Source organism: Camelus bactrianus, chromosome 1 (genome assembly GCF_048773025.1).
Source record: "Camelus bactrianus isolate YW-2024 breed Bactrian camel chromosome 1, ASM4877302v1, whole genome shotgun sequence".
Taxonomy (NCBI): Eukaryota; Metazoa; Chordata; class Mammalia; order Artiodactyla; family Camelidae; genus Camelus; species Camelus bactrianus.
Genome location: NC_133539.1, coordinates 129,407,178 through 129,432,834, shown reverse-complemented (window position 1 = coordinate 129,432,834; position 25,657 = coordinate 129,407,178). Strand labels below are relative to the sequence as shown.

Here is a 25,657-nt window from a genome sequence, read left to right as displayed (position 1 = left end):
AATGGGTAATAGGAGTCAATTGAATTTTCTGGTTAGCTGAAGGCCAAACAAAAACACTTTTAGTTTCAAACGTCATTGTTAAAAACTTTCTTAAAGCACAGAAGCCTGTTTTCCTGCTTTGCTTAGTGTCACATGGCATATTAAACATGAAAGATTCTTAGTTCTCTGACTGTGGAACGGGAAAGGCCTTGCTGTCATATTTCTGAACATTAGTCTATGTTTTGCAGCACAGTGGATACTGAAAATGGGGCAATTTGAGTGAATGGGAATGGACATAACCTAGCAGTCATTGACTGTGTGTGATTTGCCAACTTTCTCCAAAAAGTAGGGGTAGCAAGCAAATCTGATAAATTGAGGGATCCTGGGGTGGGGAGTCAGGTCGGCTGACAGCTGGGTGGTCCCAGGTAGCTTGTTTTACTGTGTAAAATTGTGACTATGATCCAGACAGTAACACACTGTCAAATTCTTGTGCCTGTAGCTTTGATACCTGGCCAAGTCTGTGAGCCAATTTTATCGATGGTGCATAATGAAGATAACTAACATTCCCTGAGGACCAGGTTGTGTGACTTCCATGCATTGACTCACTGAATTCCCTAAGCACCCTTTGTGGTACATAACAGTCTTAAAATATGCAGCAGGGGATTATTCTGTTTGCAGATGATAAAATGAAACTCTGAACTGTTGAAGCCTGGCCCGAAATAATGCAGATGGGAAGACGCCGTGTTGGGAGCTAAGCTCGGGCCAGGCTACAGAACCTGAAGCTCCCAGCAAGTCCCCTCACCCGGGAACCTGGCCCACAGCCACTGCCTGGCCCTGTTCTATTTCTATGAGTGCTCATAGGAAAAAGCCAGGTACTCAGGGTCAATGCGACTTGATTAAGAAATTCAAACTGGGATAGCCTTTTGATGGGGACTGTAACCTGGGAGTGAAACTGGCAGTGAAGTAAGGGAGGAAACATCTCTGGTTGTAAGAATATTTCTAGGGAAGAAGGTTCCCTGATGGGCTGGCATGGGAATCGCTGTGGTTGTGAGCCCCGTGTTGCACTGTGGGGTTGTGGGCAGGGAAGGAGAGAGGCTGTTCATACTTGTCATAGTCAATACAGTTTGTAAACAGCTGAGTTCTGTTCCCTCACAGCTCAGACACATGCAGGACATGAGGATGCTTAGCTAATGACCAACAGTTGGTATCAAAGGCCAAGAGTGGGGTGGGGAGGAGAGATGGGGCCACCTTCTTGAAGAACCGCTGCCCCAGGGGACCAGGAAGGTAGTGAATGATTGGGGATGCACAAAGGGTTTCTATGGCCTCATCAGGTAGTTCCTATTTTAAACTGATAGTCTGGAATATATGGTCAAATGCGGTGGAATGTCTGCTCTTATTTTAAGTTCTACAAACACTTAAACGGATAGATTTCTATCTCCATTATACAAGCACTGCTGGGTGACCTTTATAGTCAATGTGAGGATCAAAAGAGTGAGTACTTATTAATGCTATTACCATGCTTCTTCTATGTTGCTGAATTAACACTTCAGCAACACTATAACGGCCACGCTCCTTAACAACTGCCTCTGTAAGGGTCTTGTAAGTCACAAATAATAATTATAAAGAAAATATATTAAAAATAATAACAATTACAGTTACAACAACTATGTTGTTTATAACGATGATAGTGTTAGCATCTCCCTCTCATATTAAACAGTACTCAACACTAGATTCCTTAGGAAACAACGCCAATGCATTTTTGGACTTTTCTAAGTCTTCACCCAATGAAGCCTTTTTATTCACATTGGTCCACCAAAGCCAGAATTGCTGTTCCTTGCATGGTGGGCTGCCATGCTGCGATGTTCTGGGCTTTTTCTGGCACAATGCGTCTATACTGGGTAGTCAAGGTTCCACGTACCCACTCTGATTTCCAATATATTGTTCTCCAGAGCCAACAGAGGGGCCACTGGAAAGAGGCCACATATACTGTGGTGAACCCAAACTGAATACCTGTTGAAGGAATGGACACAAAACATGGAGTGGTGGATGGATGGAAGGACAACATAAATTCTTTTACTCCTGTAAAGAGAGAGGGGAAAATGGTGAACTAAATCCCAAAGAGAAAAGACGTTCATGGTAATAATAATGTTCAACAGTGAAAGAATCCAAACAAAAGGCAAATATAAAATCTCTGGGAAGAAGACTCATTACAACCTGTTTCTTTCACATATATACCCTTAGTAGGAATAACATACTTAAAAATCTTCAACCAACCATAATTATTTGCTCATAATAAACTTGGGAATCTTGAAGCATATTATTCACTCTCAGTGTTGAAATAATACAATCTTGGAAGATGATTTGTATTTGAGGATTAAAAAAAGAATATTGTGGATGTATCTAACAATTTAAATAGAAATAAGAAATGTACCTTTGGGAAAGCTATGCATAGAGAATGTTGGAGGAAATACACTGAATATAGGCAAGTGAGCAAGCTCCCTTGAGTCTGGGAAAGTGAGTGCAGCATATTCAGAGAGTCTATGAAGTTATTACAAGTCACAGAAAGGTATGCAATTAAAGTGTCTTCCTAAGCAAAATATTCTTCTTCAGGAATTTTTATCTTGATATTTCTATGGTCTGTGTGGTCACAGGAAATCAAAGTTATGGTGGTGGCTTAGAAGTTTTTTTCTCTCTGTGTGTAATTTACAGGGCAATGCTACAGATGGGGCAGCAGAGATCTGTGGTAAGCTGTTCCATAGGGTGGGGGAGCGGTTAGAAATGATAAGGTCAGAGATCTAAAAGACTTTTAGACCCTCCCCTCCTAACTGGCAGACTTTTAAAGTAAACTAGCACAGGTATGTAACTAAGACAGTGGATGAGAGGCAAATTTATAGTCCCTTTAGTGTTACTGCTCAGTCAAGGGGTAGGGACCACTCTGGCCAGGAACGGCAAGACCGTGAATGGGGTGGATGGGTAGGAGGAGCTGACATTTGCTTCTGACCTGAGAGGCAGGCGTGTGTTGCAGAAAAGCCGACAGTGCTGGAAAGATGCAGTAGGTCCACAGCCCAAAAGGAGCTGTCATATTCAGGGAGGTCAGAGAGCAAGAACCAGAGTTAGTGACGCCACAGGGTCAGCAGCGTGGCAGCATTGATGTCAGTATCTGTGTCCATAACCCACCTAACCCTACATGAGCTCATCTGCCTACGGGGGCAGGTAAGTAGCAGAAATGCTTGGAGTGGGTGCAGCCACTGGCAAATTGGCAAGTGGACATCCTAAGGAAACGCAATGCTCACCATCACCATATTGGAAATAGGGCCTCACAGTGTCAGATCTCCTTCTTATTCAAGAGAAGCCAGAAATTAAGAGTTTATTAGCAATCAACCCAGATCAAAACCCAGAAAAGATATCATTTTATAATGACAAAGCAGGCACAGACTATTCAGAAATAAATTAATGAAAAATATTAAGAAGATTCTGATAAATGATTTTAAAAAAGAAAAAAAAAAGATGATTGAATGAACAGTACAATGCACCGCCCTCTTCAGTGGGCAGACTCAAATTTGGGGGACATAGAACATTTTTTCTCCAAAATAAATTTAGTATCTGAATGCAAATTTAGTTAATATTCCCAAATGGATTTAAGAAAAAATTCTGAAAGGTGATCCTAAATGTATTCCAGAAATATACCTATATATACAAATAAAGTAATGAGGAGGGATGTTTGAATTTGTAGTATTAGGGATATTCTGGAAAAGGATAAAACAGGACCAACTCTAGGAGGTATTAATCTATGTTCATGGAAACAGTATAGAAATAGTGCACTGAGAGTATGAATGAAATACATTACATTTCAAGAATAGACGTGGATATTTATGAGATTTTAGTAATATTATAAAACTGACACTTCAAATCAGTGGATTCAAGTTCTGCAGTAATTAGCTAAATCATTGGAAGGCCTGGTAGACTGTCCTCATTTATGACATTAAAATAAATTCCAGATAATTTTTTAATTAAAAAATAAAACACCAGAAATAACCCAACATGATTAAATCTGTTCAGATTTTCAAGCGAGAAGAACTTTCTAAAAAGCTTTTGGAACAAAGACCAAAAAGAGCAAAGGCCTAGCAACTCAGCAAGGCCAGAAACGCCCACTGTAAAACAAAACGAACCCTAGCCCAACCCTCTCTCACGGCCCTGTATTGCTCTCTGATATGTTCTACACTTTCTTCTTCCCTTTAAAGTCCAGTTTCTTGGAGAAGTACCTGCGCTGAAGACTCCTCAGTGCTCAGAGCCCTGCATCCCCCACGGCCCTCATCGCAGCACTTAGACAGGAGTTGTACTGCCGGTGGCTGCGTGTTTCAAACTAGTCAGCATTTTCAGCTCGTGTTTATTTGATTACCAGTTAGCTTTTGCTGTGGACAAATATTTTCCTCTCAGGGGGATGTTTTCCCCCCTTAATTTTTGTTTTATTAAATAAACTTAAAAAGCCCAGACAGAAAAGTTTGTGTGCACATATGCACACACACAGATACACACAGATCTGTTTTTTAAAGTCTACCTAAGTATAGACCTCCTCCTCCTTTTCCCCAGGCTTGGCAATTAAAGGTGGGCTTTAGCTCTTGCTTTATTGCCCCACACCCCCCCTTCTCACTATGCTCCTTTTAGTCAGTGTTCAAATCCCTCTTAAGCCAGGTTACAGCCTTCTCTGTGTTGCCTCAACTAGTTTCTCCCAACAGCTCTGCTATTCTTCTTTCTCTTGGTGGATTTCTTTTCTCCCATGTGCCATGTACATGGCCATTTTCCCCAGGGCCTCGTCCTCAATCCTCCACTTGGCAGGAATGAATCGCCCCCACGGCCTCACCCACAGCTCCTCTGAGCTCCTGACTGTTGAATCCAGCTTAACAACGGGCATCACTCCTCAGATGTCCCATAGACACTTTGCAATCAAAATGCCACACACAGAACCATCTCCTCGAAAGCATCTCCTCCCCTTACACTCCCACTGCAGATCCACTCTCCAGATGGGTCACTGGAAAGTCACCTCAGCAGCTCTGCAGCCCGCCGCCCCGGCCCTGTAGTCCCCTCTGCAGCAGTCACCACTTCTGCCACCCACGACTCTCTCCCTCTGCCCAGGGCCTCTCTGCAGGCGTGTGCCACTTGTCTGGATTACCTGGGGTGGCCCCCGAAATATCCTTTCCCCCCAAAATATGGGCCTCCCCCCAAAAATGTTATTATCCATTCTGCTGCCAGTATAACCAGATCTACTTTAACATAATCATTATGCAATTCTCTTGCTTACATATATTCCAATATAGCCCTGTTTCTTTAAGGATACATTCAAGTCTAATCACACAAGACCCATTGTGACAGTGGCCTTGTGCACCTGATATTTCCACCTGTGGATACTTTGTTCTAACCCTACTTGTTGTTCTTCAGTCTGGCCAAGCCGCTTCATGCCGTGTACTCTTATATGTCTCTACCTCTCTGCATGAAGTGTCCACTCCCTCTACCACAAATTAGAGAGCTAACTTCCTTTCACCTTTCAAAATTCAGTTCAAATATTCCCAGCTCTATGAAGTCCAATGTGTGTTCACCTGCTTAGCAATCCATCAACTACTCGCCAAGTCTCGCCTGCCCTGCCGAGTGCAGACACCAAATCTTACCTGTCTTGTTCTCCCCAGCAGTTGATACAGTGTTTAGCATAGCAGGTGCTCAGTGTTTGTTGGATAGATAAATGAATGAATCAGTAAAGAGATGAGAGGTCTACAATCCCCCCCAGTTACTCAGCTGCCATTTTGGAAAGTTCATTCTCTGGAGTTAAGGAAATGTCAGTGCAGGTGGTGGGCAGACAGAACAGAGGTGAGGGCGTGGGGGAGAAAGGCCTGGTCCTGGAGAGCGCAGGAGAGGCGTGGGTGGGATAACAATGGAGAGAGAGGGAATGGAGTGGGCGCATGCAAGGAGATGTTGAAGAACAACTGATATTAACTGCAGTAAATTAAATGGAGAACATAATATATGAAGGGAAGATCAAGTTAACACAGCAAGGGTGGAAAAGGCAGTACCAGAGACGAAGAGCTCTCACTTCATCACTCACTGCATTTCACTTACGGCACCCGCCCTCTGGGAAGGCAGCGCCAAGTTCTTGAGAGACTGGTGTTTGTGCTGTGGGTGCTCTAAGTACAAAACGGTATCTTATGGCTTCCAGATTTTAAGACTGATAGATTATTTCTCTTATGTCCCGTGTCTGAGTTCTCAAACAGCATGATCTTTTGCTTCTGGGGGTGAGTTATTGTGGTTAATAACTAAGGGTTACTCCAATAATCTCAAAGGACAGTGGGGAAATCACTAGAACAAATAAAAGAGAAATTTCACTCAGAAAAAAACATATGCCCTATAGAACCTTGTGGGGGCCTTGGGGGCAATGTTACCGCCAACTCATCTAACAGTTGTATGTGAGCGCATTAAAACTCCAAGCTCAAGTCACTTAAACACATATGAGAACCAGGGTCCAGGCTGTGGTGCTTCAGACATGCACGGGAAGATGAAAAGCCTGACTATTGCCTCCGACAGGATCAGTCCAGCCGGGGAGAGCAATGGACACAGACATGATCAAGCACCATCAAGACAAGAATCAACTGCAATTCATGCTTAGAGAGGAGAGCAGAAAATCTCTAAAAAGTTGAGGGTTTGCTGCCAAGGCTTGGCAAGAGCCCTTCCAGGCAGAAAAGCAGAGAAAGATACTTCTGGCGAAGGAGTCTAGGGATGGTGGCAGGGTGCGAGGCCTAAAGAAGCAAGGGTGGAGGGCTCCAGGGTCATCTGTCAGGAGCTGTTCCCCTTCAGCAGCTAAGAGGCCTAACTAAAAAGGCAGGTGGGGTGTCATTAATGATCATGGGGAAAACTGGGAGGAGAAAACTGAGGTCAGGAGATCACCACCAAAGGCACTTTATTTGAGAGGAACAAAAATAATTCAAAAAGCACTTGAAAATCCTATCTCCCATGAACGAAAAGAACACAAAATAAGTTTCACTCCAGCGTTGAATACAGAATAACAGACTGCCTACTCTCAAAAATGGATTGAAATTTCTAATTCGTTAGGGATTATTTAGAGAATAGGAAAACGAATAAATCTGAACAATCTCTCTAGAATAGCTGTTACTCCATCCTGTTATGTAGGGTAGAGTTAGGCTGAATTATTTAATTAGTATTTTAATGAGACTATAAAGTTGTAAAAGTCCTATCAATTTCTCCCAAAAGCGTACAACTTTTCCTTTCAATGACCTTTATTTGACTTAACTAGAACAATAACTATTTTCCAAGGCTTTTTTCGTGTGTGTTAAAATACCAAATGATATGCTGCCCTCAGAATGTTGTTGTTATTATTAATGCTGATAATAGCCCCAATAAGAAATATTTACAATTATGACTCATTTTGGAATAACAGGTCATTGGATTAAAGTCCTTTTGAAAATAAGCAAAAAAAAACGAACATAATTTCTACACCAGGGACAGGAGCTGCACCCTTAATCGAACCTGGTCACTAAGCACAACAAAAGCAAAGATGAAACTCAAATCAGACACCAGGCCACAAAGCATAGCTGACTGAAGGTGCCACAAAATGACCTTTCATTCACCTAGGGAATCAGATGCGTTTCTATGTATATTATATATTTTAAAAGCAATTATTATATATATAGCATGTAATTTAGGAAAAAGAAAACTCCCTCTTTCTGTAGACTTATAAACAGGAAGCCCAATGGGGTGTCTTGCAGACATGAACCCGCATGCATAAATGCAAAGCCTATTGACAAAAATACTTTCCTGTCTCCTAAGCTTAAAAAAAAAAAAGTAATTCAAGGCAGTGGTGAGCTCAAAGGTCTCAGATACAAAACGTGCACATCATCAGCCTTCTAGTAGATAAAAGTGCGCCATGCATAATAGAAAAGATGAAGTTTCCTATGGAAATCTATTTTGAGATGCAACAATTTAAAGGCAACCGAGAGCTCAAAACCAAGTTCAAACAAAGAGAAACAAAGGCCAAGCAAATGTACAGAAATGGACAAAGACATTGGAGAAGGAGGGGATCTGTGTTCTACCAATACTCCAGATCAGCAAATTCATCCTGAATTCAAGCCAGTGATGTGCCATGAGGTCACTCAAGGAACCAGGCTGAAACCATCGGCCAGAAGTAATAGGAAAAATGTCAAAGGCAGGTGTGAGGTGTGGAAGGGGTGACCCTGTGACCCTTGCTGCCATGAGGCAGGATGCTCTTGCGGGCTTTCTGCACAGGCTGGCAGGCTCACATGACTCTGTTTAGAAGGATATCAGCCAACAGCTGTGCCACACGGGCTGCAGCCCGTGCTGAGTCACATCTAGTAACGGTTCTGAGTTCATCCTTAGACGACATGACCAGAAGGATCTGAGAATCAATGATGGAGAATTACCTGAATGAGTATTCCATTTTATTCCATGGCAGTAAACCTTCAGCTTTGTACAACATAAATATTGACAAAGATATACACAGGCAACCTATTTGAAAGCCTGACTGCATAATTGCATCTAATTGAGAAAAGCGGGCTCCGTTTCGGTATGCTAGGTCTTTGTTTGGCTCGGTAACCGATGCTTCTGAGACCCAAAGCATATTCTAGTATAACCGACAGCACAGAAATCCCCACTGATGACTTACTCATTTCAGGGTATTCATAAAATAACCCCAGTTTGCCCGTTGGATACAGATGGTTGTCCCATTCCCATCGTGGGGTGGTCTGTTCTGCTCCCGAAACTGTGGCATCATTAGATTCATGACCCAGCTGTCAAACAGATCAAATTATAAGGCAAGATATTATCAGACCAAGGTCATAAAAGTATTACTGACATTTCAAGCTGAACACATCATCTTCCCAAGAATTTAATTTCTTGTTCTCAAGATAAATTTCTTTTTATTGCTGCCTCCCTACCCTCAAGTATTGTGAAAACTAGTCCTGACTACGTACCTTGGGTTTACCAAAATTGTAACGACTACTACTACTTTATCTCCTACCTCCTTTTCAGGTGGGCACTTTAGCTTTTAGAAGATACCTACCCTCATTTGTTTTTTCCCCCATTTCTCTGCTATTATCCACCATGGCATTTTCAGTCTGTAAATTGTCAGAGAAAATAAGTAAAAAAGAAATAAAGGGTCGGTGAGCTGGTGATAAGTGCTGCAGAGGAAAATAAAGGAGGGCGAGGAATGTGTGGTAGGGAGGAGTGTGGATGGGGCAAGTGACCTTTGAATAAGGCAAAGACGGAGGCAAAGGGGTGGGCAGAGGGAACAGTGATCACAGTCCTTGAGGTCCCTCACGCTGGACAGACAGCATGGAGGCTGGTTTGGGCCAGAGTGAATAGGAAATAAGTGGTGGTTTTGGGGGGTGGAGCCTTAGAGGCTGCCGTGAGGATGTGGGCATTTTTCCCTCTGAAGGAATTGTGGAACAATGGAGGATCACTGAGCAGAAAAGTGATACTCTAACGTTGGATCGAACAGGTCCAAGACCCTAATTTAAGCTGAACAAATCAAGGGCCAAAGAAGTGACATGCCACCTCAAATTCAGTGCAGAGCTTGAAAGAAACAGCCTCGACTCGCAGCCCAGTGCTCTGCACCCTTCTGGATGTTGTCCCACAGAGATGTCTCTAAGGTTAAATTTTTTCCTCACTCAGAGGCTTGTGGGACAACTGAATGCTTCCCCCTTTTTCAAATGGCAATTTGTCATGAAAGGAATTCGGAGTTGGCAGTGAAACAAGGCATGGACCTGTAGACTACAGAGCTGTTTTTCCTGAAAGCAACAGCTGGCGCGTGGTTTACTCGTGGAGTTCAGCAGAAGAGACAGAGCAACAACAGACAACTTAGCATCTGGCGGAGCTTCGGCTGACTGCACTGCACGTTTGGATGGATTTCAAATTTGGACAGTGAGGCGGCTTCACACGAAAGGCAGGTGTATACATCATACATGCCCACACGTCTGTATGCACACACACGTGGACACACACAGAGTATATGATGTGACTTGTAAAGAGCTGCCCCTGCTAGGTTTCCCACTGCCTCTGATCTCAGCGTTAACCTTTCCCTGGCCATGCTCCCAGGGTTGCTACGAGAATTCTTTGCAATGGAACATGCCCTTCGCTTCACAAACTTTCCCCAATTCTTTCAATGACATTAGGGGAAGAGCAGGGAGCTCTGTGAGGGGGTGGGGATATGGACTCGAGATACCCCTGAATCTGAATCCACACTTCATGGCTTATTTGTTATTTAACTTTATTTACATTCAAAATGCAATTGTTGCAGATCTCAGAAGTTGATTTACACTCACTGCTGTGGCAGAATGTTGCTGTCAGTAGACCCACCACTGGATCCTCTTATTCAACACGTCCTTCCAATAATTCAGATATTACTGTATCACAAATGCCCATTTCTATATTTTGATACCTGCTTTTCAGTATAATTATCTTCCTTCTTTATTCTCTAAATCTTATGATTTTTAAACATTTTTCTGAGAAGTGTTCCACAGGCACTTTACATATGATAAGTTGATAAAGAGATCCTGGAGCTCAAAACCACATTTAAATCCTGAGATAAACTCAACTGTGCCGTATACATGGATAGGTTTAGTCTGCTTCCTTTGTTACTTTGTTTAGTAATTTTTGTTTCAAACAAGATCCTACTGTATAGCACAGGGAACTACATTCAATAACTTTTAATAGCCTATAGTGGAAAAGTATATGACAAGGAATATATATATATATATATATATGTATGTATATGTGAATCACTATGCTGTATACCAAGAATTAACACAATATTTTACACCAACTATACTTTCAACAAAAAATGTTGAAATAAAATTGGGAGGTGAAACTTCGACTGCCCAGGCTGCTGTCAAGATGAAACGATTCAAAGCAGGCCAGGTATTAGCAAACCCCCTAACACATCAAAACCCCATATGGGATCTTCTTTTTGAGCAGCACAGGCTAACCAGCTGTGGTCACCTGTAAATAAGGTTGAAGTCACTTAGACCCTTGGCTTGGGAACGCCGTGGCCACCGGGGTGGGGGTCACTGCAGCACCTACGAGAATGACGGGGACAGCCTGCTCCTGACGCCGCTCCCCAGGCCGCAGCCCGGAGCACTGCAGTCAGGTCTGAGGTCCGGCCGGGAGCGCACAGCTCCACAGCCACTCGGAGCCCTGCGGTGCGGGTGGAGCTGGGACCGCGCTCGTCCATCACCCTTCCAGGCACCCAGACTCGGGAGTCCCCTGGGGGAATTTTTCTCTGCCTCATAATTCCTGTCTCAGCCTCTTGTGGAATGCGGTCCATGCCCAACGGAAGCAGGGCTTTAACCCTCCGGGACCCAAATCCATCACGGTTTGGATCCAGGATGTAACTTCCATGTTAACTCACCTGGTGCTCGCTTCTTGTGCTGAACTGCCCTACCCCGTCGATGACATTAGGTCGTATTAGAAGTCCCGACTTGCTTGTCCTTAGCTAAGACTCTGAGCCTCTTGCTCAGTCTTCCTGACTGGAACCACTCTTCTGTGGCAGAAAAGCTTGGGCTGTCGGCAACCCATCATTGTCCTCGGTCTTTTGGGTTTTCTGTTGGTTTATGGTTCTCATGCAGGGATACCAATTTGCACATGAGAAACACCTGTAGACATTTTAAAAAATACAGACACTGGATCCTCCCCACTCTTCAGCCAAGGCTGGAAGCTTTCTCCCTCTAGCAGGGGTTACACAATAATTTGCTTGTGAATTGACCACACATATTGGCATAATCATGGTAAATTGCCCTTTACTCAGTGCTTCCCACGTGGCATTTTCTACTTCATGTTGTCTTTGTACGTTCATTATCACATTTAATCCCTGAATTATAGATAATCACCTTTTCTTTTGAGGACACTCCTACTTGCTAATCTTGAATACAAGTATCTTTGATTCTCTTAATCTATTTCATTCCTGAGTTTCCTGTTCCTGGATTTAAAGAGTGAATTATGGACACATGTATTTAAGATTCTCTTAATATATCTATCTGACTCATCCTCTAACCAAATCATATCTGGAGAAGAGAGATTTTCTCTTTTAAATATTTGCATTTTCTTACTATATAGTAGTGCGTACACACGGTGGAAAATGTAGAAAGCATATAAAGTAAGAAAATTACAGCCATACATTATCTAAACACCAAAGGACAGTGCTATGTCATGTTGGGCATTTACCCATTTTTCATAATATTTTATCATAAAATTTCCCTAGGGCAAGTTACTTAACCCTGGAATTGTACTAGACTTTTGTCAAGTACAGAATAACATTCCCAGAAATGACCCCAACATCAAAATAGTACGTGAGGCTGGGAAGGCCATAGGGCACTCAGCTTATTCTCTGAGTCCTACAAAGAATGCTGTTAATTCACTGATGTTACTCATTCGATGCCTGTGAGTCACTCACTCACTCAGCTGGCTCGGACTGAGACCTACTTTATACCAAATGCCGATCCAAGTGCTGGGGAGACCCCAGAGAGAGCCTGGATCACGGCATCACTGTCCTTCTTCATTTGCTCCCAGAATCCTACTCAACAAACCCACATGGGATTGGGGGGTGGAGGCAGGTGAGATATGGTAAAATTCATTTCATTATGTTCCTTTAGACATATTTAAATAGCATGAAAATAGTCACTAACTTTGATAAGTTTTCTTTTCCCTTCCTATGTATTTTTGAGGATGGGTATAGTTTTGGGGCAGCAAGAGTAATTGATAGATCTATAGTATGTTAGGATTTTATATGAAAAATTAAGAAGGAAACTGGCACCTTATACAAAGAGAAGAGGCAGTGAGGAAAACACAAGCCACCCTCAAACTTGGCTACCATTCAGAATTTCTGGTATTCAAAAAAGGGAAACATAATTCAAAATATTTTCCCTAAATATTTTAGCCCAGATTAGAAATACATGTAGGCAAAGTTCAGCTCACTGGAACCTACAACAATGTGCTTACTTAAGCGAAGGTATAAACAGACCACAGATACTATAATGCATCCTTTACTTTAAACTAGTTAATGTGAGCAAGTTTCATTTCACATGAATTGCTCAGTACCAATTTAGGAAATATATCCTTCTTGATTGGTAAAAATAGCTCACTGATAACCAGATTCAACAAAATTTAGTGTTAAATAATTAACCTATTTCCTTCAGGAAATGCTTTTGAGTAATCTGAGTTAAGTATTTCCTCTATCTGATCTATTTCTTTTCACAGAGAAAAGTAGTATTATTTGCACATGAGCTACTTTTACTCCTCTGGAGAAATCTGACTGTGAGCTCAGGGTAAGAGTTGTCTACTGCACAGTAGGGAAAAAAAAGATTCATTTCACAGCAAAGATCAGAATCTTTTTTTTGAGGGGCATGGTGAGCTGGGGGACAAGGGAAATGCCTTTGTTTAGAGACAGACCACAGTAATCCATCCTGAAGCTGAAAGATGAAGACCTTGTGAAGAAATGTGGAAGGACACACTGACACACAAATGTGTTCACTCTGCAAAAACAGAAAGAAGGAAAGAAAAAATAATTTAACTGCCCTATAAAGAGAATGGACAGAAAATTGGTAATAAGGGAGAGTGAAGGAAAGTTAGGGAAGGGAGGAGAAACAGTGAAAGGGAACTTGGATGCGGTGGGCAGAGTAGCAGGTTTCTGGAGCTTACAATGAAGGATGATAAGAAAAAAAGTAAAGTTTAAAAAAGTTACAAAGTTTAAAATAGTTTAAAAATTAAAAAATGAAGTTAAAAAATAATTTTTTTATAGTGGCATGGAAGATTTTAAAATGATGGAGGTTTTTATTTCAAAATTCAAGTTGTTTGAGTTTCTCCTCCATGCTCCAAACAACAGTAAGAATTGCTTGTGTAATTGGTTTTGGGGGACACCACAGAGAGTGGTGAGCAATGCAGTTAGGTTGGCCAGGAGCAGAATGATTTTGTTGAAGGCAAGACAGAAGAGAGATCAACAGTTTCATGAGGACAGAAACTCAAAGCCAGAAATTATCTTAAAAAGCTTAGTGTGGTGGGCAGAAAAATGTTCCCCCCCAATATGTCTATGCCCTTATCACCAGAAAATAGGAAGAGGTCAGTTTCCCTTGCAAAGGGGGTCTATGATTTCAGATGCGGTTAACGTTGCTAACCAGCATTCTCTAAGAGAGACGAGCTGGATTATAGAGGTGAGCCCATTGTAATCACCAGGGTCATTAAAGTAGGAAGAGGGAGACAGAAGAGGGGAGAGAGGAGAGGAGATTTGACCACAGGATCAGAGTCAGAGGCACACAACCATGCTGACCTTGAGAGAAGGAAAAGTGGTCACAGGCCAAGAGACGTAGGTGGCCTCTGGAAGCCAGAAAAGTCAAAGATACAGTTTCCCCTGAGGCCTTCAGAAACAGCCGTGCCAATATTTTGACTTCAGCAGGCTCCTGCGTTCAAGAACCCTACGAGGTTAAATTTGTGTTGTTTAGTGGAGACTATTTCTTTTTTCTTCCTACTACCATGTCATTTGGGGATACTTGTTACAAAAGAAAGTGAATACACTAAGCTCCTTGAAATGTTCAGAAATTGCAGATAACACTGGAATGTCCACTTTGATATGGGATAGGGCTTATGTGAAAATCCAAAGGACAGTGTGACCTTTGCTAACATCTGCTTTTCTCATTTTTAGGAAGAGAACAGTAAGTCAAAACCTCTGTAGTTATTATTTTAGACAAGTGTCTCTTAAAACATTATGTAGCCCTGTGCCTCAGGACACCAAGAGAGTCTCTGTTCTTAGAAGAACATGAATTCCATGAGATAGGGTCTTACATCTGAGTCCCACAGTGGTCTCTTATTGGCAATGAGAACTTGGGCAAATCATTTACCCTCTTTAAGCCACAGGATCTTCATTTGAAAAGGAAGATAAGAATAAGGATTGTTTGGGTGATTAAATTGTACACACACACACACATATATGTACAACATTTAATACAGTGACTAACACATACTAGGCACTCAACAAATTCCTGTTATGGATTTTTAAATGCATGTATAAAAGGAGGAGAAAGTTGCGGGAAGTTGTGGGAAAACTTAGTTCATGGCCCCAAAAAGGGCCATCTCTCAACGGGCTCTGATCAGTCAGTCCCCAGTGATGGGCTAATAAGCAGAAACTATAGCACTTGAGGATTTAATTTAAACATAAAAAGGAAGGAATTTAAACATAATTATTAAACAGGAGGTATGTTTACACTGTTGGCTGGATCATCTTATCTGGAGAGCTTTAATAAGCAGAGAGTCTCCCCTGTTTTAGAGATGGGCATGCAGGAAAATTACTTGGATGGGTGGGCCGTTCTCACCCCAAGATCACATGACTTAGTACTCACGGAAGTAACACCTCTTGTATGTTATTCCAGATGGACTGTCCTCCCATGATTATTGTCAGCTGCATCATCAGTTCAAGGAGACAGCCACCTGGGTCACACTGGAATATTAGAAAGAAAATCTCATTTAAATTTTAGATAGCTCTAACATGAAATAAAGTCATTATTTTATGCCTAAAAAAATCTAAGGAACAGAGAGTAAAGACACTCTTCATTGGGCAACTAAGAGAAAACATGAATCAGGTTAGACTGTCCGAAAACAAAGCTGTATTCACACGTCTTCATTTCTGTATTTTCACAGCCAATACACCAGATCTCCAGGATAAGTCACAAATCTGCCATTAAAGAATGTGATGTAGAAACACGAGGAGTAGTATTTGACAAACTGGAAGAAGAACACCTTCATGGCTAGGTTGTTCCCACAGTCAGTCTGGTCCTTGGGATCTCTGCAGCTAGAATAAAGAAAAGTTAAGTCTGTAAAACTGTGAACAGCTTTGAGACCATAATCAAAGCCACGGACACATGAGTTAACAAGCTAAATATGTATATATATATATATATATATATATATATATATATATATATATATATACACAATTCACACTTTTTTCATATAAGCTGTTTTGAATTCCTTAAAATAACTACTATGTTAATTCCAACTGTACACACTGTTGTAAGAGTTTCTCCCAGTATGAATGCAATATCACACAAGGCAAAAAAAAACAAAGTCACCCGTTCCTTAAAATTTATAAGCACAACAGTATCCAATGGGCAAGAACTGTCCTCTGTCAGGTGTAAGTTGAAAGAAAGCTACTTCTACACATCCTGCTAAGTGAAATTCTCTTGTCTCCCTGAACGGCAGGAAGGTAGGACTATTGAAGAAAACAAACAAAACACGGGGCAACTTGCTAGAAGCATTTGGGGAACATAAAACATCCTGCTAGTTCAAAATTTGAATTGGTCTTAGTGTTTTCAGAAGATGACCACTGAGCAGACAACTGGGAGAACGACCCAGCCACATGCAGTGTGTGGGAAGCAGTTAACTAGGGCCGCTAAGCCGCTGGCTGGGATACAAGCCAGAGAGAAGAAACATTTGTTATAGAAGCCACAGCTGATTAGAATGGAGCTACACTAACAGGAACAGCATGGGGGGAGGACACATAACAGTGTGATTACTTGTCCTCTCCGTAACGCACAAGCAAATCTGCCACTGGAACCACGACCCTCTTCCACTTATTTGCAATAGAGAGACTATTTACTTTCAACAATAGGGTACATGATCTAATGTAATTGAAATTATTATTAAGCACTGACATATTTACACAGAGCTTGGACATTCTAAAGCTTTCTTTGTCCCTTTTACTAATGCATAGCTGCAGCTAATTCACTTCTCATATAGGCTAGAGAAAATACGTTTACACTTGAAGTTTTCTAAAGACTGTAATGTACTGGAATTGAAGTGCCTAAAAGATAAAGTCTCTGTTTTGACCTGGTTCTAAAACTGGTGTAGAAATGACCTCAGCTGCAGAAGGAGCTTAACAGACTCAGTCATCTTGATTGCCACTTTCTCATATATGGCGTTCAGGGTCACGATGATGTTAAAACTGATGAGGGAAGCAGTGATGGGCGTGGCCCACCTGCACAGTCAGGTACTTCTGGATTGGGTCTCTTCCATTCAGGTTCTTGGGAAGTTCTGCTGAAAATACAATGAACACTGAAAGTCCGTAGACAATGATCCCAATAACTGAAGCAATGGTCAACAGGACCTGACAACCCAAAAGCCCAGCAGCATAAGGCTCACTAATGATCATATTTTTACACAGAAAACTTGCCCCCAATCTACGCTTAAACAGACAACATGCACGTGCTGTAAACCTCACATAAACCTGAGAAGTGATGTAAATCGCATGTAAATGCCACAAGAGACGTGAATATCCGGCATGTTAAATTTTAGGGGAGGAGGAATGAAGGATGTCAAAAAGAATGAGTACATCCACTAATGTAACATGCTGACAGCAGGAGCAGCTGTGTGCAGGGCATAAGGAATATATGGGAACTCCACTTTCTGTGAATTTTTCTGTAAACCTAAAACTGCACTAAAGAAGGAAGCCTGTTAAGTATATCTTTAAATGGCTGAAAATGGAGTAACTGGTGGCATGTTCTTTTGGAGACAAGTCTGTGATAGCAGAACCAATGAAAGTATCCCTTCTACATCTATAGAATTATTTAGGTTATGAACTAGTTGTAACCCATGAAGGGGATATGCTTCCTTTCAAGGGAGAACCTATCACTGATTCAGGGGTCAGCAGGTGCTAGCTGTCATCTTCATTCTGAATAGGACCAGTGAAGCTGTGGACATGCCCTGAGGGAAATAGTGGAAGTGACTGCAGGTCTCTGCTGATGAAAGCTTCACATGCTTTTCATACTCCTTGAGATCTTAAAATGGCAGGTACTCCTACTCCCTGCATTTGCACAAGATTCATGTCCCTGATCCATTGTAGTTCTGACTGTGTGGACTCAAGGGCAACGGGAGTGTCTGAAGCATAATTTGCACGTGGCTGGTAAGGCTTCAGTTCCTCACTAGGCAGGTATTTTTCTGCCCACTGAAGAATGCACATTAAAGGTACCATTTTTAAACTGTTTTCCTTCCATCTACCTTCTTGGTCATAGTCCAGAAGCATGTACTCAGGGTCCCTGGCTGCTCCTGATGGCTGCCCCAGAGAGAAAGCTACAAAGAATGTGAATTTCAAGACTAGGTGAACCACATCATGTTATTTACAGTAACAGCGGGAGGCTGGCTTGCACCTGCAGGGGAGAGCAGATGGAGTGTTTACAAGCCCCTCCTGGAGCCACACTCCTGCATCTGGATCCCAGCTCCGATGCTACCTGTGGGGCCTTGTGCAAATTTCTTAACTTCTAGGGGCTTCAATCTCCTCACCCATATAATGGGGGGATAATAATAGCAATTTATAGGACTATTGTGATGAGTCAATGATTTACTAATTGTGAAAACAATTAGAACATTAACCACAGGCATGTGAAAAACTATACCTAAGTATTAGCTATGAATATGGTGACCAAAGTCTTAAAAAGGTGTTTTTCTTAGTTTTTAAGCCATCACTTTGTAGAGAAAGCATTTTATTTTCTCCTCTACTCTCTTTCATCATCCTTTTCTTCACAGTAAGTCTTCATGATTGTGAAAGGAATAACTTTTTGGTGTGTGTGTGATTAAATGTGAAAATTAGTTAAGGCTGTGAAAAATGTATTATACAAGGTATATTAAGCCTTCCTCTCTTGTACAGCACATATAGGCTATTTAAATACTATGCATTTTTAAAAAGTCTGCATAATAATTTTTTAATTATGTATTAAGTAAACTTAATAGTTAAGATTCTTTAAATGCTTACTATTGCTTCAGCACACATCTATTTTTCTAAATCCTCACAATCACCCTGTTGGGAAGGTAATATTATATCTCTTTTACAGATGAGGAAATAGAGCCACATGGAGATGATGCAATTTGCCCCAAATGAAGCAACTATTAAGTGAAAGAACTGAAATACTCAAAGAGCCCAAAGACACACTAACTGTAGAGCACTGTCTACTACATGGTCTGTGAAATCAATTGTAATTCATTTCAGAACTTTTACAAACTTGACACATTTCCATTTTTCTTCCAAGCACTTAATGGGTTCAATATTTCTTATGAAACAGGAAAGCTTTCCATTCCCCTTCCTCAAGTTTCTTCTTATTTATCATCTTTTCTGATCATAATTTTAACATTTGCTCATTAAAGATAATTTGAAAGTACTCAGTACTGGACAGAACTGTTGTCCTGGATCTGTCCCCAGTCTTAGAAGAGGGCCCAGAATTTGCTTTAGGATAAATAACCTCCCTTTTGTTTTTAGTCCTGTGATTTAAGCTCAATTAACCAACTCATTCTGAAGCACCAGAGGTAGATCTCAGTTGGTTTAAGACAAATAATACCCCTCATTGTATTGGCCTCACACATGATTGGAGAATTGGCAAATAACCCAGTAAGAGCCACTATTATGTGAGGAGATACGTGCTTGTGCCCATGTGAATGATAAGCTTCCTCTATCAAGAGAGGAAGCTGCCAAAGAGACCTCTCTTGGTTTGGATGGATGATCTGGGATGCTGAGTGCCTAGAAGCAGCATGCTGAGACATCATTGGACACAGAATGAAGACAGGACAAGACCAGCCCTTGACATCATCTGGGCTACAGTATCTCTCCTTGACTGAAGCCAGACCTCAGATCTGAGGTTTTCATTTACAGGAACCAATAAATCCCATGCATCCCCAATTTTGGGTGTTGTTTAAACACATTGGAAATTGATTTTGTCACCTACAATGAAAGGACTCCAACTCTGAAAATGAATAAAAAATAAAATAAGGAAAATGCTTCTACCTATAGACATAATTCCTTCAGAAGGGTACATTGTTTGTATATTACAAATCATTTTATATATTAATTTTATTCTCAAGCCTATCGTAAGTGTAACACTTTGACATGTCATAAAATATTTTCATGGACACACTTTTTCATGGCTGCAAACTATTCTACTTTGTGAACGTTTGGAAGAATATTTTGGCTGAGATTTTATATATATATACATATAAAAATATGTCTGTGACTTTCATCCGTACTGACTTTTCCCTGCCATTTTGAAATACTTCCTGATTAAAAGTTTTTCAAAGCTAAATTAGTTGATTAAAACATAGGAATATTTTTGACTCTTGATATCAACTGCCAGACTGCTTTCTAAGAAAGCTTGAGGAGTACACTAGAAATTAACACAGCATTGTAAATCAACCATACTTCACAAAAAATATCCAGTAACCTAGGCAAGGGATTGGTGATCACTGGCATTTCATCCTCATAAACAGAGCTGTGTCACTTGAGAGGTGGAAAACTACTTCATTTTGATGTGAACTGAGTGAATTACCATTGGAGTGTGACATCTATTTTTCTTTGTGAATGTGTGTTCCTTTTCTCTGCCTTCTATGCTCCTGAGATTTTTTGATGTTACCTTTGAAGTGATCTGAACTCTCTATGTATTGAAGGAATTAGCCCCTTGTTGGATTTGTAAACAAATAACATCCTCTGGTGTTTTGTTTAAAATTAGGATGCTTCTGATGCATGGAAATCTTTGTATACTTTCCTCAGAAACTTACTGTTCATCTAGAGTTTGTGTAAACATCCATATTTATTTCTAGATTTTTTTCTAATTGTGTTACTTTTTAAATGTTTCTGGAATTTATCACAATATATGGTTCACTGTATGATTTCAATCTTTTCTTTTCCCCCCAAGTAGCTAACGAGTGTTCCATTCACTGAATAACCTTTATTTATCTCCCTGATTTGTAATGCCTTCCATCTCTTATATTAAATTATTATTGATATCAGAGCCCATATCTGGACTTCCTGTCCTATTTTCTAATCTGGCTATTCTTGAACTACTAAAAGTCTCATTATCTTATTAATTATTATATTACTAATATGATTTTATTCACAATAAACCCCAAATCAATTTTATAACTTCTGATATTTTGGAGATATGATCTTTTAATCTAGAATCATGTGATTAAAGCATCTTTTATATCTTTCAGTAGTTTTTACTTTTATTTTTTGATAGTTCCTACTATCCTTTTCTTAGGTTATTCTTAGACATTTTACCTTGGTTGTTACTCTTGGAAAATTTTAGAAATCTTAATGCCTCCATCTGGTCTCTTAATCAGACCCTGGAGAATCCTAAACCACTGATCTGATTTGAACAAATGAGGTGAAAAGAATAGGGGGAAGCACTGTGAGCAGAAGAGACTGTGGAACCTCCAGAGTGGCGCCCTGCATTGGCTCAGATGTTCTCTGGAAAAAGTTTCCTCTATGAGACTTCATAGTTCCCAGCTTGATTTTCAGTTTTCTCAGGATTTCACATTAGATTTTAAAAAGTCTGTGGCAGGTTCTTATCCAGAAAAAGAGCACTTGCACAAAGGGTTATATGTATAAACTTTCCCCAGGTGGTAAATGGAAAACTCTCTTCTTCCTAATTAAAAAAACAAGTTAAGTCAATCAAGGGATTACACCAATGAAATGACTTTTCTCCTAATTGGTCAATAAATCCTAAACATAATTTAAAAAAAATAATTTTCAGACATAGCCTCATTATTTGTAATTGCATTGGTTTTTTCCTTTTTTTTGTTCTTTTCTTTTCCGTTAACGATGTCAAACAAACAACAAAATACGTACAGTGTTCATTTTAATACTATTTTTTGAAAATGCATATGTGAACAGTAAACTATTTCCCTGCCATGGTCTGAGCTTGGGGGTCTGGGTACCTGACGAGGCCTGAGCTTGCCTTAGATTTCAGAAGTGACGGTAGTGACAGCATAGAGTCCGTGCAGGACAGAATGTTTCACAGGTGTCGGCAGCTAACTGGTCTCCACTGTGTGTTTCTTGGTTGAGCTTTATGTGTTAATTAGCTACAACTATGAAGTTTTAGAGTTTACATTTTAGAGTTTATATTTCGAATATTTTTAAGAGATGAAATCAGTAAGAATCAAGGTTTACCTGGATTATAAAAACAGATATAGTATAATAATAGCTGTCCCTAAGTACATGGCCCTTCCTCTGTGCCAGGAAGTCTTCCAAGTAGATTCTGTACATTACTTCGACCCGTCATTGCCACAGTCATGAAGAAGCAACCCTCTTATTCTTATTTTATAGGAAACTATGGCACAGAGAAGTTAAGTTGTCCAAGATCACTCAGGAAGCAAGCTGCTGTGTTCAAATATGAATTTAGGCAACTTCATTCCCAAGCTCTCACTACCACAACGCTGGCCTCTCTAAACAATGGAGCATACTTTCGCAAGTAAAGTAAAATGCTTCAATTAAAAAACTAAACAAAAAAATATTAGGCAATTTTTTAAAAAAGGAAGTACGATAAAGTGAAATGAGTTTTCATCTTCAATTTTTCAACAAGCATGTTCTAATGAAAATTTAAACTTATTAGCTGGCAATTTTAAATTTAAAATTGGCAGTTTAAATGACCAAAAAACTTTTCTTCAGTATTTTTTGTATGCTGCCAATATGATACGTTTTTGTTTTTCAGGACTAAAAAGCATTATGAACATCTAATTTTGTCTAAGTTTCAGCTTTCAACTCTGAATGTACAGTCTTTTACCAACATATGCTTTGACCCCCATCTTCAGTTGTAAACAATGGGAAATATTCATAATGGGGATTATTAGAAGCTTATTACATTGTAAAAGACAAATGTCACTTTCTATTGGTAGCTGAACCTCATTTTTTTCCATTTATAAAAAGAGGAGTTTTACCTGCTCCCTCCAGAACTTTTCAGTGCCAACATTCTGTAGATCTGTGATTCAATTTATTAAATCTATAGTTGGAGACATTTTGAAATGCTCCTAGTAAAAGCATTTTCTTTCCAAGTGTTATTCATGTTCACAACATACTGTCCTGCTGCTGCTGACTGCAAGTACCATCAGCTCTAAATTATCTCAGCTGATGGAAAGAAGCAATAATACAGATGACTCAAAAAATCATCTTTTCATAGCTCTGGAACGTTGATACAAAGATATATATTATTATTTTTTAATTTTGCAGCAGGAGTGGCAGCAATAAATTTACATTTCCAATTATATAAAATGCCTAGCTCAAACACTGCTCAAACACTGATGGCATCTCAACAAATGTTTCCCTGCTTCTCCTAACCTTTCTCTGACTTTAGGATGAGAGTCATGCTGCTTTGTGCACATCCCAACCGGAAGTGGGAGCAGTGACCGGGACTTAGTTAAAGACAAATGGGCACCTAGTCTACGATGAAAAGGAGGCGGCAATAATGAAGGCACATGTGAAAAAATGGGAGTCAACTATAAAAACCAATGTGTCTTTCCTCCTACATCTATGTCATAGCAGCTAATTTATATTTTGCATTTATTTATTGGTGTTATGAAAGGATAAAAGTCAATGCCTCTTTTCTTATACACTTATACAAGACTTTTTCTTTTCCCCCTTTTTACTGTTACTATGAATGAAGGACCACACTTCTCTTCTGTGTACACCATTCCAGTCAGTGCTCCTTCAACTTGGCTGCACATTAGAATAACCAGAGGAGCTTTAAAAACTTCCCTATGCCAGAATGCACCAAAGGCCACTAAGTACCATCCGAGTTAGCAGTGATGGAATCCAGGCACCAACATTTTTTAAGGTCCCCTGGTGATTCCAACATGCAGCCAAGGCTGACAAGCCCAGAAGTAAACAGACTAAAGTGCATCTAAACAGCGCCCGCTTTTCCTGGGTAATCTCATCTGTCTCCACGTGGGGACACCGCGCCTCCTATTCTGGCTGGACTTGTTCTTCCTGTTCAAACGTGTCCCATTTTTACTCAAGTTCTGCCTGGCGCCGCTTCCAGAACTCCAGAAGTAAGGTGACTAACAGAGAGAGAGAACAGCAGAATGTGGATCTTCAGTGATGACTGATGCTTCAGAAACCAGTACTTAATATTTATTACCGTTAACACTTTGGTAAACGGTTAATAAAATCACATTTATTTATAGGCGATACTAAAGAGAAACATGAGTTAATGCCTTTTTTTAAGAAAAAAGAAAATGTAGATTATTTATTGAACTTTTGGAAACAGACTAGCTCTCTAGCTCAAGAAAAAGTTATTAACGTGATGGTCAGACGCAGGTGACTGTGTCTGATGCTAAAGTACCTGCTACCAGCACATTATGCCCACTAAAAACACAAATATCAGAGGGATGGGTATAGCTCAGTGGTAGAGCACGTGCTAAGCATGTACAAGGTCCTGGGTTCAACCCTAGTACCTCCATTAAAAAAGAAAATTAAAAAAAAGTAAAATTAACTGTCACAATTTAAAAGCAGTGCACGGTCCACCCTCCAAGCCTTCTCCTCACATCCCTGTCTCTTCTGTCCAAAGGACCTGAGGGTGGGGAAGGGGATAACAATGCTTTAGTAACCCTTGCATTTCTATTTTCCACCACCCCAGTCACACAAAATTAAAATAATATTCTTAAATATGGAAAACTGCCATTTTCCTCAATCTTCGGTAAAGTAATTTTTAGAAATCGTCAATCTGTTTTAAGACTCGTAACTTCAAATAGTAGACAAAAACAACATGAAATGTTTATTGAAAAATGTGGCTTCAGGTTAAATCCCCTAAGCCCTTCTTCCAACCAGACTGTTACCCCTAGGCCCTAACTCTAGAGAAATTCCAGAATAACCACTGTTCCCTCCACCATTATACCTGAGTCTCTACCATGCTCTGAGAATAAAGAGAAAAAAGACACAGTCCCTGCTTCCGGGAGCTCCTAGGTGCACAGGACTCATCATGAAATGATGGCTGAGGAGGCGTGTTAAGACGTCTTGGATAACAGTCAGCAGTGGGTGCTCGGGGCAGAGAGCCGGAACTGTAGCCAACGCTCTCCCAGAGGAGGAAACCACTGTGGTGAGTTCTGAGATGCCCTAGAAGTGATCAGGTGAAGTTATAATGTTAAGGCCATTTCTCCCTGGGGAGCTGCACATGCAAAGGAGGGAGGCCAAAGAGAGCCAGGTCACTTCCAGGAACTGCAAATAGTCTAGAAGTGAGAACAGGGTGTGGGAGGCAGGTGAGGCAACCAGGTGGAGAGATCACAGGTGCACATCACACAGGACTCTGTGTGCCTCCAAGGTAAAGGAGACATGCAAAGTGATCTAGAAAGAAAAAAGATAGAGGCAGGGAGACCTATTGGCAGGTTCATGTGAAGGCCTGCTGAAGCCCCGCTAGGAGGAGAGAGAAGAAAACATTTCAGCAGGTGGACGGATTGGCCACAGATGTGATGGAAGGGCAGGAAGAGGTCAAAGATGCCGGCCAGCTTTCTGGCTTTGGCAGTGTCCTAAATTATAGTGCCATTTCCTAAAACAAGAAGGGCAGGAAGAGGAGCAAGTCGTGAGAGGAGACAACTGATTCAGTTCTGGCTGGGTGCCTGTGGGCTCCAGGAGAGATGTCCAATAGGCAAATAAAAGTCTAGAAATCGGGAGAAAGTTCTAGGCTGAGCCAAGTAGTTTTCCTGCTTCAAGAGGCTAATGGTTGTGAGTGGACAAGCTCACGAGAAGAGATGTAGAGGGGTAGCTCTCACCGTCCTGCACATGGGAATCATCTGGGAGCCTTTAAAACATAGTGCGCCCCAGCCTGGTGTGGGGCCTTTGTACTGTTTATTGTTTTTTAAATACTTTCCT

At 40.8% G+C, this 25,657-nt stretch overlaps 1 long non-coding RNA gene across 5 annotated transcripts in view; it reads right to left on the bottom strand.

Annotated features, from left to right (window-relative positions):
* Window positions 1-1,537: 1,537 nt before the first annotated feature.
* LOC141578905 (uncharacterized) overlaps window positions 1,538-25,657 on the bottom strand; it is a 62,083-nt gene continuing 37,963 nt past the window's right edge. For 4 of the 5 annotated variants that reach the window (XR_012509789.1, XR_012509780.1, XR_012509787.1 and 1 more), the window contains exons 6-9: window positions 15,381-15,478; window positions 11,405-11,648; window positions 8,663-8,786; window positions 1,538-2,058 (exon numbers count right to left, since the gene is read on the bottom strand). This is a non-coding gene — a long non-coding RNA (uncharacterized LOC141578905). The remainder of the gene's footprint in view (window positions 2,059-8,662; window positions 8,787-11,404; window positions 11,649-15,380; window positions 15,479-25,657) is intronic. The other variant, XR_012509786.1, reaches the window with a different exon arrangement.